Source organism: Aotus nancymaae, unplaced genomic scaffold (genome assembly GCF_030222135.1).
Source record: "Aotus nancymaae isolate 86718 unplaced genomic scaffold, 86718_ANA_hifiasm-v0.15.2.pri h1tg000075l, whole genome shotgun sequence".
Classification (NCBI taxonomy): domain Eukaryota; kingdom Metazoa; phylum Chordata; class Mammalia; order Primates; family Aotidae; genus Aotus; species Aotus nancymaae.
In genome coordinates this window covers 3,852,689-3,870,428 of record NW_026988490.1, presented here as the reverse complement: position 1 = coordinate 3,870,428, position 17,740 = coordinate 3,852,689, and the positions used below count along the sequence as shown (strand labels likewise).

The following is a 17,740-nucleotide window of genomic DNA, read 5'->3' as shown; positions in this document are numbered from 1 at the left end:
TTCTCCCACTTCCTCGCAGGCTCCTACCTGGCCCCGAGAGGGCACACAGTTCATAGGCTGGACGTGACGCTGCTGGCCAGCAGACCCTCAAATGCAGCCTTGAAGAAGGAAGATAAATGCAAGCAACTGCCAAGGCTGGGCAAGGGCCTCTGGTGGGTGAGGAGGGAGCGTCGGGCTGGGGGTCAAAGATACCGGGCTACAGAGGAAGGAAACAGCCACAGAACAGGCCACTGATGCCACACAGAGCACCGACAGCCATGCTCAAGCCCGTTCTTATCCCACGGACAAACGGGGCCAGCAGATGCTTCTGACTGTGGAGGGGATTATCACATCAATATGAAGCAGGATGATCTGGGGGAGCAGGGCTCATCTGGGAGTCCCCAGAAAGGAAATGCAGAGGTTGCCCCGAGGGCCGAACGTGCACAGCCCCTCTGGGACAAGCGAGCTGGCTGCAGGACGCTCACCAGTTCCCTGCTGCAGGGTGTGCTGATGAAGCTGTTCAGGAGACGTGCACAGGGAAAAGAGCTCGCCCCTGACCTCTGCCTGCTCTGGGAAGAGCCAGGCCTGCATCCCGAGCCAGAGAAAGCCTGGCCTGCCCCGCTGTGCCGAGAGCCGCACCGGCCCCACACCACACTGCAAAACCACCGGGACCTGCCACAGGGCTGCAGGCTGCCACCTGCGGCATGCACCTGAGGCTAAGCACACAGCCGGTTTGACCAGGAGCAGAGGTGCAGCCGCCTGGGAACGAGGGAGTCAGCAGTTGTTCATTCTCCCTCCACTCCACAACCACGGGTGGGGCTCGGGCTCCTGGCTCTGTGCGTGCCGCAGTGCCCTGCAGGGCAAATGTGGCATCCTGCCTCCCTCCCTTGGCTCAGCCTCTCTCCTGGTCCACCCAGGTACAAGGTTCGCAGCGAAGTGCAGAACGCTCCAACGACTCTCAGATAATCCCCACCATGAACTGGCAAGCGTGGGGATTATCCCCACCATGAACCTGCCTAGCCTGGCAGTGAGCGGGCGGGACAGAAACACTCAATGACCTGGGTAACAACCCCACGCAGGCCACCAAGTGACCAGTCGCCTGCTCTTCAGCCGCCACGGTGACACCAGGACCAGCAGCAGCCTCTGAAGCAAGCCCCCTCCAACTGGGATCCTGCATAGGCCCCACTGCATCCCCACACACCCACTACCATCCCCGCCACACCCACACCCATCAGGCACTCCTTTAACATACATCCCGCCACAGTGCTCCCACAGTGATGCGGGCACCAGGGGCGACAGGAGGGAAGGCTGGTGGAGAGGAGCAGCGAGACCATCCGGCTCGCCTCGCACACCTGGGAGTCCTACCCCCACTGAGGACAGGGACTCGGGGCCTGGAGGGGCCGCAGCGCATCAAGGCTGCTCCTGTGTCCCTCTCCCTTCAGGAGTGAGCCACGTCTCCTTCCCTGAGTTCTCCCCGTGTGCCAGTTGGCGAGGTGGTCATTCCAAAATAAAGAAGGGGCTTGGCTACCGAGGACAGTGGCCTGGGTTGGGACCCGGCTCTGCCACTGCCTGGCTCTGTGGCGCCAGGAACGCCTCTTCACCTCCCTGTGCCTCTTCTCTCACCCACAGAAAGGAGACGACCATGGCCCAACGCAGGCAACGCTGCAAAACCCAAGGAACCCGCCTGGGCCTGCAGCCCTTCCCGCAGAACCTGTGCCTCCCAAGCACTCAGCAAACACTCACACTGATTCTAATCCCAATCTGGGCAGAATCCTCAGGGACCAATTGGGGGCGGCTTCCTTGCCCCATGGTGGCATCTAAATAGCAGGCAGCTGTGCTGGGGTAGGCAGGTGAAAGGAGCAAGGGAGGGTGCTGAGACCAGAGGGGGCAGAAGGCGGGGGGCAGGATGCAGTGAGTGCCGCTCCCCAGAGACCCCAGCACCCCTGCTCCACACCACGGGAAGCCAGGGTGCAAAAGGATGTGACAAAATGGTCTTCCCAAAACGGGAGTCAGCTAGTCAGACAAAAAGCAACTAACGAGCTACTAAAACAAAGACGTGCTAGCCGGGTCATTCCACATTTGTCAAAATCCGTAAAATATACAACATGAAGAGTCAACCCTAACATGTTTTAACTATGGACTCAAGTTAATAATAATACTGGCTCTTATTACAGGGTGCGGTGGCTCACACACACCTGTAATCCCAGCACTGTGGGAGGCCAAGGCGGGTGGATCACAAGGTCAGGAGATCGAGACCATCCTAGCTAACATGATGAAACCCTGTCTTACTTAAAATACAAAAAAAAACATTAGCCAGGTGTAGTGGCACAGGCCTGTAGTCCCAGTTACTCGGGAAGCTGAGGCAGGAGGCTTGCTTGATCCTGGGAGGCGGAGGTTGCGGTGAGCCAAGATGGCACCACTGCACTCCAGCCTGGGCAACAGAGCAAGAATCCATCTCAAAAATAATAATACTGGCTCATCAATGATATTGAACATACCACACCAATGTAAGATGTTAATAATAAGGAAACGGGAAATGGGGTGAAAGGGTACAGGAGAATTCCCTCAACTTTCTGCTCAATTTCTCCATAAACCTAAAACTGCCGAAAAAATTAAGTCTATTAACTCTTTAACATGGGACTTGATTGACTCAAAGGGCTAAATGTTTGAATGGGATAGCATTAAAGAGCCAATGGGTAAAAAGAAAGTGCGGCTATGGGATTCTCCCAGAATGCAGTGCAAGCCAGAGCCTGGGGAGGAGCCCGGGAGGAAAGCGGGTTTCTCCTGATGCTGGTGAAGGCCATCAGGCTCCGGGCACCGTCCCAACCCCCCACATCACAGTCCCTCTCTCTCCAAATTGACGAGTGTTCATGAGAAGTCTCGGGATTTGTTATTTACCGACTTTCCCCAGTACTGCTTTCCTGAGGGTGTGGAGGGAGGGCAGGGAGGATGAGAACACCAGAGGAAACCTTAGTAACCGTGTCACCCTTTGCCTGGGTCCCTGGCTTCTCCCAGGCTGCCACATTTCCCTCCTCATGGCCTCAGACAGTCCCCCTCTCTCTATTCAGCTGTTGGCAGAGAATTGCCTTTTTGCTAGCTTTCCCTTTTTTTGAAAAGTGTATTTCCTTAGAGGGCATCCCAATGAAGCCTTTCAGAAAGGCAATTCAGCATTCTCTACCAAGGATTTAAATAGGCATATCCTTGTGCCCAAAAACTCCATTTCCAGGAGGACTCACATGTATAAAAAATGATGTCTGAAGATTTTCACTGCAGCAATCTTTTAAAAAACTGGAAACCTAAGTACCCATAAATAAGAGAACCATTAAATAAATGACGGCAGAGTTTGCGTGCTGTTAAGAGTCCATGGTGTATATGGGGTATGTGTGTGGTGTGTGTGGGGCATGTGTGTGGTGTGTGTGAGGTGGGCATGGTATCTGTGTGGTATGTGTGTGGTTTACATGGGTTAAGTGTGTGGTATGTGTGAGGTGGGTATGATATATATGTGGTATGTGGTATGTGTGTGTGGTGTGAAGTATGTATGGTGCGTGGTATGCAGGAGGTGGGTATGATATGTGTGGTGTGTGTGCGAAGTAGGTTATGTGTGTGATGTGTGTGATGTACATGGGTTAAGTGTGCGGTGTATGTGAGGTGGCCATGGTATATACGTGGTGTGTTGTGTGAGGTGGGGATGATATAGGTATGTGCATGGTATGTGGTGTGTGATGTATATGGGGTATGTGTGGTGCATATGGCATATGTGTGGTGTGTGTGAGGTGGGTATGATATGTGTGTGGTGTGTATGAGGTATGTGTGTGAGGTGGGTATGATATCCGTATGGTGTGTGTGGTATATATGGGTTAAATGTGTGGGGTGTGTGAGGTGGGCATGGTGTGTATGTGGTGTGTTGTGTGAGGTGGGTATGATATGGGTATGTGCTGTGTGGTATATATGGGGTATGTGTGTCGTGTATGGTCTATATGGCATATGTGTGGTGTGTGTCAGATGGGTGTGTGTGGTGTGTATGAAATATGTGTGTGAGGTGGGTACGATATGTGTATGGTGTGTGGTGTGCATGGGGTATGTGTGTGGTGCGTGTGAGCTGGGTATGTGTGTTTGGTGTGTCGTGTGTATGGGGTATGTGTGTGGTGTGTGTGAGGTGGGTATGGTGTGTGTGGTGTGTATGGGGTATATGTTTGGTGTGTGTGAGGTGGGTATGTGTGTTTGGTGTGTGGTGTGTATGGGGTATGTGTGTAGTGTGTGTGAGGTGGGTATGCTGTGTGTGGTGTGTGTGAGGTGGGTATGTGTTTGGTGTGTGGTGTGTATGGGATATGTGTGTGGGGTGTGAGAGGTGGGTATGATGTGTGTTGTGTGGTGTGTATGGTGCGTGTGTGTGGGGTGTGTGAGGTGGGTATATGTGTGTGGTGTGTGATGTGTATGGGGCATGTGTGTGGTGTGTATGGGGTATGTGTGTGGTGTGTGTGAGGTGGGTATGCTGTGTGTGGTGTGTGTGAGATGGGTATGTGTGTTTGGTGTGTGGTGTGTATGGGATATGTGTGTGGGGTGTGAGAGGTGGGTATGATGTGTGTTGTGTGGTGTGTATGGTGCGTGTGTGTGTGGTGTGTGAGGTGGGTATATGTGTGTGGTGTGTGGTGTGTATGGGGCATGTGTGTGGTGTGTATGGGGCATGTGTCTGGGGTGTCTGAGGTGGGCATGGCATGTGTGTAGTGTGTGATTTGTGAGGTGGGTATGATATATGTGTTGTGTGTGGTGTGTATGCGGTATGTGTGTGGTGTGTGTGAGATGGGTGGGGTGTGTGGTGTGCATGGAGTATGTGTGTGGTATGTGTAATGTGTGTGGTGTGTGGTGTGTATGGGGTATGTGTGTGGTGTGTATGGGGTATGTGTGTGGGGTGTGTGAGGTGGGTGTGATATATGTGTTGTGTGTGGTGCGTATGGCGATGTGTGTGGTGTGTGTGAGGTGGGCATGGTATGTGTGTAGTGTGTGGTGTGTGAGGTGGGTATGATATGTGTTGTGTGTGGTGTGTATGGGGTATGTGTGTGGGGTATGTGAGGTGGGTGTGATATCTGTGTTGTGTGTGGTGTGTATGGCATATGTGTGTTGTGTGTGTGAGGTGGGCATGGTATATATGTAGTGTGTGGTGTGTGAGATGGGTATGATATGTGTGTTGTGTGTGGTGTGTATGAGGTGGGCATAGTGTATATGTGGTCTGTGAGGTGGGTACGTGTGTTGTGTATGGTGTGTATGGAGTATGTGTGGGAGGTGAATATGTATGTATGTGGGGTGTGTGTGGTGTGTGTGTGGTGTGTATGGGGTATGTGTGTGGTGTATGTGAGGTGGGCATAGCATGTGTATAGTGTGTGAGAGGTGGGTATGATATGTGTGTGCCGTGTGTGTGTGTGCCGTGTGTGTGTGGTATATATGGGTTAAGGGTGTGGGGTATGTGTGGTCGGCATGGTATATATGCGGTGTGAGAGAGGATATATGTTGTGTGGTGTGTATGGGGTATGTGCGTTAGATGGGTGTGATATATGTATGGTGTGTGTGAGGTGGGTATGGTATGTGTGCTGTGTGTGTGTGGTGTACATGGGTTAAGGGTGTGGGGTGTGTGAGGTGGGCATGGTATATATGTGGTGTGAGAGGTGATATGTGTTGTGTGGTGTGTATGGGTTATGTGTGTGAGATGGGTATGATATATGTATGGTGTGTGTTAGGTGGGCATGGTATGTGTGGTGTGTGTGGTGTACATGGTTTAAGGGCGGGGCGGCGTGAGGTGGGCATGGTATATATGTGGTGTGAGAGGTGGTATGTGTTGTGTGGTGTGTATGGGGTATGTGTGCGAGATGGGTATGATATATGTATGGTGTGTGTTAGGTGGGCATGGTATGTGTGGTGTGTATATGTATGGCGTGTGTTAGGTGAGCATGGTATGTGTGGTGTATATGGGTTAAGGGTGTGGGGTGTTGGAGGTGGGCATGGTATATATGTGGTGTAAGAGGGGAGTATATGTGTTGTGTGGTGTCTATGGGGTATGTGTGTTAGATGGGTATGATATATGTATGGTGTGTGTGAGGTGGGTATGGTATGAGTGGTGTGTGTGTGGTGTATATGGGTTAAGTGTGTAGGTGTGTACGGTGGGAATGGTGTATATGTGGTGCGTGGTGTATGACGTGGGTATGACTTTTTTGTGTGTGGTGTGTATGATGTATGTGTGTGAGGTGGGTATGGTTAAGTGTATGGTGTGTGAGTGAGGTGGGGATATGTGTGTGCTCTGTGTGTGGTGTGTATGGGTTAAGTGTCAGGTGTGTGAGGTTGGCATGGCATATGTGTGGTGTATGTGTGGTGTACATGGGTTAAATGTGTGGGGTATGTGAGGTGGGCATGGTATATATGTAGTGTGTGGTGTGTGAGGTGTGTATGATATGTGTGTGGTGTGTATGGGCTATGTGTGTGGTGTGTGTGAGGTGGGCATGGTATGTGTGTGGTGTGTGTGCTGTATATGGGTTTAAGTGTGTGGTGTGTATCAGGTGGGCATAGTGTACATATGGTCTGTGAGGTGGGTACGTGTGTTGTGTATGGTGTGTATGGAGTATGTGTGTGAGGTGAGTATGTATGTATGTGGGGTGTGTGTGGTATACATGATTTAGGTGTGTGATGTGTCTGTGGTGTGTATGGGGTATGTGTGTGGTGTATGTGAGGTGGGTATGTATGTTGTGTGTGGTGGGTATGGGGTGTGTGTGTGGTGTATGTGAGGTGGGCATAGCATGTGTGTAGTGTGTGAGAGGTTGGTATGATATGTGTGTGGTGTGCATGGGGTATGGGTGTGCTGTGTGCGAGGTAGTCATGGTATGTGTGTGGTGCGCGTACCTATGCACACACATGCATACCTGTGCCCTGCAGGTGACAGGCAGGCCGGCAGCCCGGGACACGCAGCGATGACAAGCTCAGCCAAGGTAGGGCTCGGGGTGGGAGTGGCCAGGCCCCTGGCCGCTCAGGATCTTGGATGCACTAAGAGTCTAGGAGGAGAGAACAAACTGTGTCACCATCTCCACCCAAGTTCATCACTAACGTGAACCTCTAAGATGCAGTGAAACTGTTCCACTTCTGATTAGAACCAGAAACACTCAGGATGGGCTCAGCACAGCCGAAGGGCGGGGAACTGTCCTTAATGTTCTCCTTCACCATCTGCAGCCAGATCTACCACCAGCAGCCTTGCCAGGCAGTGCACACCTTGTGGAAGGGGCCCGGCCCAGGGCAGGTCCCGCCCCACTTCCCGTGCCCCCAACCCGGTGCCTGCACCCCAGGAGCAACGGGGTGTGGGGTCTTTTAATTGAGAAGTTGTTCTCTCTGGGCGTTATTATAAAAGGGAAGGGGGCAAAGATCCAGGCTCAGGTTCTCCGGGGACAGCGAACCCAGAGGCGACCCAAACCCAGTTGCCGCCCAGCACTGGGACTCGATGCCAGCGCCAAGGGAGGATGGAGGAATGCACCAACAACCAGCGGCCCACCCAGCCGGGCGGCGGGACTCGAGTGCCCCCCCAATCCTCAGACACAGCCTCTAGCCGGCACCAGGTGGCCATTCGCTGCCAGGCTCCCCCACCCAACCCGGAGATGCGGGAGCCGCCGCCTAGTACCCGCTGCACGCCCCCTCCACCGCTCGTGAGAGCAGGAAGTGGCACGTAGGAAAGGAGTGGGGCCACTGGGCTGCTCCCCTAGACCCCAGCAACAACCGCCCCGCAGATCCGCTGAGTACACAAGGCAGCGCTCCGGGGCACTGGGGCCGCAACCTCCGGCCGCCCCCCACGCGTCCGGGTGCCTGCAGCGCCGCGGGAGACCCCAGGCTGCCACCGCCTGCAAGTCCGGCAGCCTGAGCCCCCCAGCTTACCTGGCCAGGGTGCGGAGCTGCTGCAGCGCGCTGCCGTCCCGCAGAGTCGCCGCCCGCTCCGTCAGCGAAGCCGACCTCCTCAGCGTGGCCGCGCGGAGCCGCACAAACCTTCCGCAGCGGAGCCGCACAAACCTTCCGCAGCGGAGCTGCAGCCGGCGCGTCCCGGAAGCGGCGTGGGCGCAGGCGCGTCCCGGAAGCGGCGTGGGGGCAGGCGCGTCCCGGAAGCGGCGTGGGCGCAGGCGCGTCCCGGAAGCGGCGTGGGCGCAGGCGCGTCTGGGAAGCGGCGGACGGCAAGCGCGCAGGGCCGCCTCTACCGGGCGCACGCGCACTGACCTGAGCCTGCGGGACACGGGCTACCAACCGCTCGCTTCCCATCAGTCTGTCCTGGGTCGCCGTGGCGACATGGCGCGGCGGGAAGAGATGGAATCCGGAGATGCCTCGGAGTCGGGCGTGCACGAGGCCCTGGGCCCTGGGCCCCGGCGCTGGGACAGTGGGCAGGGCGGGGTCCGGGTGCGCCGGGCTAGTCTCCCTGACGGGGCTGGAGCTCAGACGCTGGAAGGCGTGGCGCCCTCAGACACCCTGTGCCCTGGGGAGCACCCAGATTCCCGAGGCACGTCCTGGCCCTGCTGGCTGGGTAGCTGCAGGGGTCTAGGCCTGCGGGTAGAGCCGGTGAACATGAGGCTCCCACCGTGCCACGGCCGCCGCACTACCCCTTGCTCCCTTGACCCCACCAGCACCGCAGCTGTAAGAGGCTACCCTAGACCAAGGAACCTCGGGGCTCTCGACCTCAGAAAACCCCATCCGGCAGGAGAGGCTCCCTCCTGCCTTCCCACCGCAGCTACCCTAGGCCCATGCAAGGCTCCAAGTGTTCCCTACCGGTCCCCTCTAAGCACCCCGGCACTCCAGCCTGGGCAAGAGAGTGAGACTGTGTCTCAAAAACAGAACAAACAAACAAAAATCTTTAGAAAGAAAGCTTACCTCCAGTCATCCCAACTGGAGTGATGGTTCTGGAATTTAATCAAAAGAAGAACTGATGAGAGAGTCTGCGTATCTTGGCCTGACCTCCAGTAGGGGACTCAAAGTCATATGCACATGAGTGAGTAAAATAGTAAGAGACAGAGAAGTGATATTTCTGGGACTCCTTGACACAGGAGCCCCATGGATTGTTGTTCAAAGAATTGTTTGTGAAGGTCTAAGGGGGCGATAATAAAGTTGGGAGGTTATAAGAGTGCAAAAGACTGGTAAGATTAAGGTGAACATTTGGATGGAAATTGGTCTGTTTGAAAAGATTTTATGTGAAACAATTGTGTCTCCTTTACCTGAATGTATTATGGGGACTGATACCATGTCTGACTGGGGAATGCTTCCCTACCTAGTATTGTAAAACAGAAGGCATATACATCTATCCTTCTGCCCATATTGATTGGACATACCTGTGAATGGGCTAGGGGTCACTAGGTCTACGCTGAGATTGGTTCTGTTTCAAGTTATAGATCTAGCTGAGCTAGGCTTCTTCCTGAGGTTGGTACTAAGTTATCTCTGCCTATTTACTTTGGAGGCCAGGCCAAGATTGCAGCAGTTACCCAGAGGAAGCTCTTACCTAGCAAAAGCAGATATGGGCCGGGCACAGTGGCTCACGCCTGTAATCCAAGCATTTTGGGAGGCCGAAGCAGGTGGATCACCTGAGGTCAGGAGTTCCAGACCAGCCAGACCAATATGGTGAAACCCCATCTCTTTAAAAAAAAAAAAAAAAAAAAAATCTATCTGCTACAAGGCAAGTAAAAAGAGGCAAGTACTCTTGAGACCTAGGCTCGCAACTGATATTCCTTATTCTGCTGGCCAATTCAACTCATATGACTGAACCTAAAGTTAAAGTGGGCTGGGCACAGTGGCTCATGCCTGTAATCCCAGCACTTTGGGAGGACAAAGTGGGAGGATTGCCTGAGGTCAGGAGTTCAAGACCAGCCTGGCAGTATGGTGAAACCCCATCTCTACTAAAAATACAAAAATTAGCCAGGCGTTGTGGTGCATGCCTGTAATCCCAGCTTCTCAGGAGGCTGAGGCAGGAAAATCACTTGAATTCAGGAGGTGGAGGTTGCAGTGAGCAGAGATTAAGACCATTGCACTCCGGCCTGAGTGACAGAGCAAGACTCCATCTCAAAAACAAAAAAAAGTTTTAAACAAAAAATAGATACATTTGATTCCATGAAATTATTTTATTTAATTTTTTTGAGACAGAGTCTTGCCCTGTCACCCAGGCTGGAGTGCAGTGGCACAAACCCAACTCACTGCAACCTCCAGCTCGTGGGTTCAAGTGATTCTCCTGCCTCAGTATCCTGAGTAGCTGGGATTACAGGCACCTGCCACCACGCCAGCTAATTTTGTATTTATAGTAGAGATGGGGTTTCACCATGTCAGCCAGGCTGGTCTCAAACTCTGGACCTCAAGTGATCTGCCCGCCTCAGCCTCCCAAAGTGCTGGGATTACAGGTATGAGCCACTGCACCCAGCCTACCATTTTAAAGGGTACAGTTCAGTAGTGTTAAATATTCACACTGTTGTGAAACAGATCTTCCAACTTTTTTTTTTTTTAAATATAGAGATAGGGTTTCTCCATGTTGGCCAGGCTGGTCTCAAACTCCTAACCTTAGGTGATCTGCCCACCTCGGCCTCCCGAAGTGCTGGGATTACAGGCATGAGCCATTGTACCCGCCCAGATCTTTCAAGTCTTTTATCTTACAAATTTGACTAATTTAGATACCTCCTCTAAGTGGAATCACGCAGTATTTGCCTTTTTGTGACTGGCTTATTTCACTTGGCATAATGTCCTCAAAGTTCAGCCATGTTATAACATGTAACAGGATTTTCTTTCTTTTTAAGGCTGAATAATATTCCATTGTATATATATATACTGCAGTTGTTTTTTCCAGTCATGCGTCAGTGGACTTTGGGGTTGCTTCTACCTCTTGGTTATTGTGAATAGTACTATTATACGGGCTCAGTGACTCACGCCTGTAAATCCCAGCTACTCAGAAGGCTGAGGTGGGAGGTCCCTTGTGTGCAGTAGTTAGAGGCTGCAGTGAGCTATCACACTGCTGCACTCCAGCCTGGGCAACAGAGAGTGACTCTGTCTCTTAAAAATAAAAAAAAATAAAAATAAAAAAATGTTCCTTGAGAACTACTATCAGAACAAGGTTAAAAAAAAAAAAAAAAAAGCCAGGCGCAGTGGCTCAAGCCTGTAATTCCAGCACTTTGGGAGGCTGAGGTGGGTGGATCACGAGGTCAAGAGATAGAGACCAACCTGGTCAACATGGTGAAACCCCGTCTCTACTAAAAATACAAAAAATTAGCTGGGCATGGCGGCGCGTGCCTGTAATCCCAGCTACTCAGGAGGCTGAAGCAGGAGAATTGCCAGAACCCAGGAGGCGGAGGTTGCGGTGAGCCGAGATCGCGCCATTGCACTCCAGCCTGGGTAACAAGAGCGAAACTCCGTCTCAAAAAAAAAAAAAAAAAAAGACTAGGTACTGTGGCTCAAACCTGTAATCCCAGCACTTTGGGAGGCAGAGATGGGCAGACCATGAGATCAGGATATCAAGACCATCCTGGCCAGCATGGTGAAACCTTGTCTCTACTAAAATACAAAAATTTAGCTGGGCATGGTGGTGTGTGCCTGTAATCCCAGCTACTCAGGAGGCTGAGGCAGGAGAATCACTTGAACACAGGAGGCGGAGGTTGCAGTGAGCCGAGATCCCACCACTGCACTGCAGCCTATCTACAGAGTGAGACTTTGTCTCAAAGAAAAAAAAAATAGTGCTACTACAAACATGGGTGTGCAAACATCTCTTCAAAACTCTATTTTCTTTTTTTTTTTTTTGGTTGTGATTTTTCTTTTTTAATGATCATCATGAAATTCACTGGGCCAGGCCCTGGTGTTCTGCTGCCAAGTCAGAATGGAGGGATGACCCCACAAGGGGACAAGAAGCCAAGACTGGGCTGGAGAGCTGAGAAGGAGGAAGAGAAGGGGGAGAGGGGGCAGTGGGGCAGGCAGAGGAGGAAGTCTGGAACCCTGGATAACCATGAAGATATCAGGTGAGGGCCTCCCTCTGGCACCCCAGCCCTGAGCCACAGAGGTTGAGGTGCATGAAGATGGGGGGGATTTGGGCCACAACCCCTTTCCCAGATCAAAGGGAAGAGACTGAGAGCAGAAAAAGGCCAAGAAGCCTAGCGGGACCAAGAACAAGTTAACAAGTAAAACAATTAGGGACACCACCTCCTTTCCCCAGCCCATTTTTCACATTTACAATAGAAGCAATCTGACAAGCAGATATAAAAATTTCAGACAAATATTCTATCCCCTGGCTGGGGTGTGGACAGGAAGTGGTATCCAGTGATCCAGAAATCAACACCTAAAATACAGAGGAAGGAGGCAAGTAATGAGGGGTGGGGAGGGAAGGAAGAGCTCCCACAGTCACTAGGTCACCTGCTCCGTGGGCCTCATCTGGATGTCTCCAATCTGGACATGTGGAGGGGTGCTGAGGAAGTAGATAACAGCCTCGGCCACATCCTCAGGTTGGAGACACTTAATGTGCTCATAGGTGGCAGCTGCCTTCTCAGGGTCCTTGTCGTGGAGTCTGAAGGCAAATGGTGTTTCCACAACACCTGGAAAGATGCACATGGCTCAGATGTGGGTCTCGGCCTCCTGAAGCTCTTGCCTCAGTCCCTCTGTCAGCGCAGTGACGGCATACTTGGTGGCACTATAGAAGTGGGTCACAAACTGGGGGACCACTCGGTGGCCAGACATGCTATTGATGTTAATGATGTGCCCATCGTCCACATTTCACTCCTTCATGGACTGGTAGGCTTCCCGTGTGCAGATGCTGAGGCCAGCACGTTCACATTGAGCATCTCCTTCCAACTGCTGGAGCTGCCTGAGAGAAGGGAGTCAGGCCGGCCCAAGCCGGCATTGTTGATGCAGAACGGAGAGCCGAGAACACAGAGAGGAGGTCCTCCTCATTTGACAGGTCACATCTGTAGGGGATCAAAGTCCCGGGGTAGCCTGCACTCTTACATTCAGCAGCCAGCTCCTCGATGTTGCCCACGGTGCGGGTGCAGCCCACCACCTTCAGTCCCTGCTGGACCAGGGCCCGGGCCACGGCCGCGCCAATGCCTACTGAGGCCCCCGTCACCAGCGCCAGCCGGTCGTGCCACCGCTCCACGCCGGGTCTGGTCATGGGCTGCGCCGCCCTCTCGCCTTGCAGGGTGAGCCAGGCACCGGGGTCGAGGAACTGACGCCCGGCCGCTTTCCGGGTGCCGCAGCCGACCTGATTGCGTCCGACCTCTATTTTTTTTTTTTTTTTTTTGAGACAGAATTTCACTCTTGTTGTCCAGGCTGGAGTGCAATGGCGTGATCTCAGCTCACTGAAACCTCCGCCTCCTGGATTCAAGTAATTCTTCTGCTCCCTGAATTCTGCCTGCTGGGATAACAGGCATGCACCACCACGCCAGGCTAATTTTTTGTATTTTTTTTTATTGCATCTTAGGTTTTGGAGTACATATGAAGAACACGCAAGATTGTTGCATAGGTGCACACGTGGCAGTGTGATTTGCTGCCTTCCTCCCCTTCACCTATATGTGGCATTTCTCCCCAGGCTATCCCTCCCCAACCTCCCACCCCCCACTGTCCCTCCCCTATTTCCCCCCAACAGACCCCAGTGTGTAGTGCTCCCCTCCCTGTGTCCATGTGTTCTCATTGTTCAACACCCTCCTATGAGTGAGAACATGCGGTGTTTGATTTTCTGTTCTTGTGTCAGTTTGCTGAGAATGATGGCTTCCAGGTTCATCCATGTCCCTACAAAGGACGCGAACTCATCGTTCTTGATGGCTGCATAATATTCCATGGTGTATATGTGCCACATTTTCCCTGTCCAATCTATCATCGATGGGCATTTGGGTTGGTTCCAGGTCTTTGCTATTGTAAACTGTGCTGCAATGAACATTCGTGTGCATGTGTCCTTATAGTAGAATGATTTGTAACCCTTTGGATATATACCCAGTAATGGGATTGCTGGGTCAAATAGAATTTCTATTTCTAGGTCCTTGAGGAATCACCACACTGTCTTCCACAATGGTTGAACTAATTTACACTCCCACCAACAGTGTAAAAGTGTTCCTATTTCTCCACATCCTCTCCAGCATGTTGCCTCCAGATTTTTTAATGATCGCCATTCTAACTGGCGTGAGATGGTATCTCAATGTAGTTTTGATTTGCATTTCTCTAATGACCAGTGATGATGAGCATTTTTTCATATATTTGTTGGCCTCATATATGTCTTCTTTTGTAAAGTATCTGTTCATCTCCTTTGCCCACTTTTGAATGGGCTTGTTTGTTTTTTTCTTGTAAATCTGTTTTAGTTCTTTGTAAATTCTGGATATCAGCCCTTTGTCAGATGGGTAAGCTGCAAAAATTTTTTCCCATTCTGTTGGTTGCCGATTCACTCTAATGACTTTCTTTTGCCATGCAGAAGCTGTGGAGTTTAATTAGGTCCCATTTGTCTATTTTGGCTTTTGTTGCCAATGCTTTTGTTGTTTTGGTCATGAAGTCCTTGCCTACGCCTATGTCCTGAATGGTTTTGCCTAGATTTTCTTCTAGGGTTTTTATGGTATTAGGTCTTATGTTTAAATCTTTAATCCATCTCGAGTTAATTTTAGTGTAAGGTGTCAGGAAAGGGTCCAGTTTCTGCTTTCTGCATACAGCTAGCCAGTTTTCCCAACACCATTTATTAAACAGGGAATCCTTTCCCCATTGCTTGTTTTTGTCAGTTTTGTCAAAGATCGGATGGTTGTAGATATGTTGTGTTGCCTCCGAGGCCTCTGTTCTGTTCCATTGGTCTGTATGTCTCTTTTGGTACCAGTACCATGCTGTTTTGATTACTGTAGCCTTGTAGTATAGTTTGATGTCTGGTAGTGTGATGCCTCCCGCTTTGTTCTTTTTGCTTAGAATTGACTTGGCTATGCGGGCTCTCTTTTGGTTCCATGTGAAGTTTAAGGTGGTTTTTTCCAGTTCTGTGAAGAAGGTCATTGGTAGCTTGATGGGGACAGCATTGAATCTGTAAATTACTTTGGGCAGTATGGCCATTTTCATGATATTGATTATTCCTAACCATGAACATGGAATGTTTTTCCATCTGTTTGTGTCCTCTCTTATTTCATTGAACAGTGGTTTGTAGTTCTCCTTGAAGAGGTCCTTTACGTTCCTTGTTAGTTGTATTCCTAGGTATTTTATTCTCTTTGCAGCAACTGTGAATGGCAGTTCGTTCTTGATTTGGCTCTCTTTAAGTCTGTTAATGGTGTATAGGAATGCTTGTGATTTTTGCACATTGATTTTGTATCCTGAGACTTTGCTGAAGTTGCTTATCAGTTTCAGGAGATTTTGGGCTGAGACGATGAGATCTTCTAGATAGACAATCATGTCGCCTGCAAATAGAGACAATTTGACTTCCTCCTTTCCTATTTGAATACCCTTTATTTCTTTTTCTTGACTGATTGCTCTGGCTAGAACTTCCAGTACTATATTGAATAGGAGTGGTGAGAGAGGGCATCCTTGTCTAGTGCCAGATTTGAAAGGGAATGCTTCCAGTTTTTGCCCATTTAGTATGATATTGGCTGTTGGCTTTTCATAAATAGCTTTTATTATTTTGAGATACGTTCCATCAATACCTAGTTTATTGAGCGTTTTTAGCATAAAGGGTTGTTGAATTTTGTCAAATGCCTTCTTTGCATCGAGATAATCATGTGGTTTTTGTCTTTGGTTCTGTTTATGTGGTGAATTATGTATATAGATTTGCGTATGTTGAACCAGCCTTGCATCCCCAGGATAAATCCTACTTGATCATGGTGGATAACCTTTTTGATGTGCTGTTGCAATTGGCTTGCCAGTATTTTATTGAAGATTTTTGCATCTGTGTTCATCATGGATATTGGCCTGTAGTTTTCTTTTCTTGTTGAGTCTCTGCCGGGTTTTGGTATCAGGATGATGTTGGTCTCATAAAATGATTTGGGAAGGATTCCCTCTTTTTGGATTATTTGGAATAGTTTCAGAATGGTACCAGTTCCTCTTTGTATGTCTGGTAGAATTCAGCTGTGAACCCATCTGGACCTGGGCTTTTTTTGGATGATAGGCTCTTAATTGCTGCCTCCACTTTAGACCTTGTTACTGGTCTGTTCAGGGTTTCGACTTCTTCCTGGTTTAGGCTTGGGAGGAGGCAAGTGTCCAGGAATTTATCCATTTTTTCCAGGTTTCCTAGTTTATGTGCATAGAGTTGTTTGTAATAATCTCTGATGATGGTTTGAATTTCTGTGGCATCTGTGGTGATATCCCCTTTATTGTTTTTTATTGTATCTATTTGGTTATTCTCTCTTTTCTTTTTTATTAATCTGGCTAGTGGTCTGTCTATTTTGTTGATCTTTTCAAAAAACCACCTCCTGGATTTATTGATTTTTTGAAGGGCATTTGTGTCTCTATCTCCTTCAGTTCTGCTCTGATCTTAGTTATTTCTTGTCTTCTGCTAGGTTTTGAGTTTTTTTGATCTTGCTCCTCTAGCTCTTTCAATTTTTATGATAGGGTGTCAATTTTAGATCTCTTCTTTCTTCTCATGTGGGCACTTATTGCTATATATTTTCCTCTAGAGACTGTTTTAAATATGTCCCAGAGATTCTGGTATGTTGTGTCTTTGTTCTCATTGGTTTTGAAGAACATCTTTATTTCTGCCTTCATTTCATCGTTTATCCAGTCAGCATTCAAGAACCAGTTGTTCAGTTTCCATGAAGCTGTGCAGTTCTGGGTTGGTTTCTGAATTCTGAGTTCTAACTTGATTGCTCTGTGGTCTGAGAGACTGTTTCTTATGATTTCCTTTCTTTTGCATTTACTGAGGAGTGATTTACTTCCAATTGTGTGGTCAGTTTTTGAGTAGGTGTGATGTGGTGCTGAGAAGAATGTATATTCTGTGGATTTGGGGTGGAGAGTTCTGTAAATGTCTATTAGGTTTGCTTGGTCCAGGTCTGAGTTCAAGTTCTGGATATCCTTGTAATTTTCTGTCTCGTTGATCTGTGCAATATTGTCAATGGGGTGTTAAAGTCTCCCACTATTATTGTGTGGGAGTCTAAGTCTCTTTGTAGGTCATTAAGAACTTGCCTTATGTATCTGGGTGCTCCTGTATTGGGTGCATATATATTTAGGATCATTAGCTCTTCTTGTTGCATTGATTCTTTTACCATTATGTAATGTCCTTCTTTGTCTCTTTTGATCTTTGTTGCTTTAAAGTCTATTTTATCAGAGATGAGAATTGCAACTCCTGCTTTTTTTTGCTCTCCGTTTGCTTGGTAAATCTTCCTCCATCCCTTTATTTTGGGCCTTTGCATATCCTTGCATGTGAGGTGGGTTTCCTGGATACAGCACACCAATGGGTTTTGACTTTTTATCCAATGATCCAGTCTGTGTCTTTTGATTGGGGCATTTAGTCCATTTACATTTAGGGTTAATATGGTTATGTGTGAATTTGATACTGCCATTTTGATGCTAGCTGGCTGTTTTCCCTGTTAGTTGATGCAGATTCTTCATTGTGTTGATGCTCTTAACCATTTGGTATATTTTTGGAGTGACTGGTACTGGTTGTTCTTTTCTATGTGTAGTGCCTCTTTCAGGAGCTCTTGTAAAGCAGGCCTGGTGGTGATGAAATCTCTGAGTACTTGCTTGTTTGCAAAGGATTTTATTTTTCCTTCACTTATGAAGCTTAGTTTGGCTGGATATGAAATTCTGGGTTGAAAGTTCTTTTCTTTAAGGATGTTGAATATCGGCCCCCAGT

At 49.5% G+C, this 17,740-nt stretch overlaps 1 pseudogene; it reads right to left on the bottom strand.

Annotated features, from left to right (window-relative positions):
- Positions 1-12,351: 12,351 nt before the first annotated feature.
- LOC105722672 (dehydrogenase/reductase SDR family member 11-like) lies at positions 12,352-13,111 on the bottom strand (annotated as a pseudogene).
- Between the last annotated feature and the right edge of the window lie 4,629 nt (positions 13,112-17,740).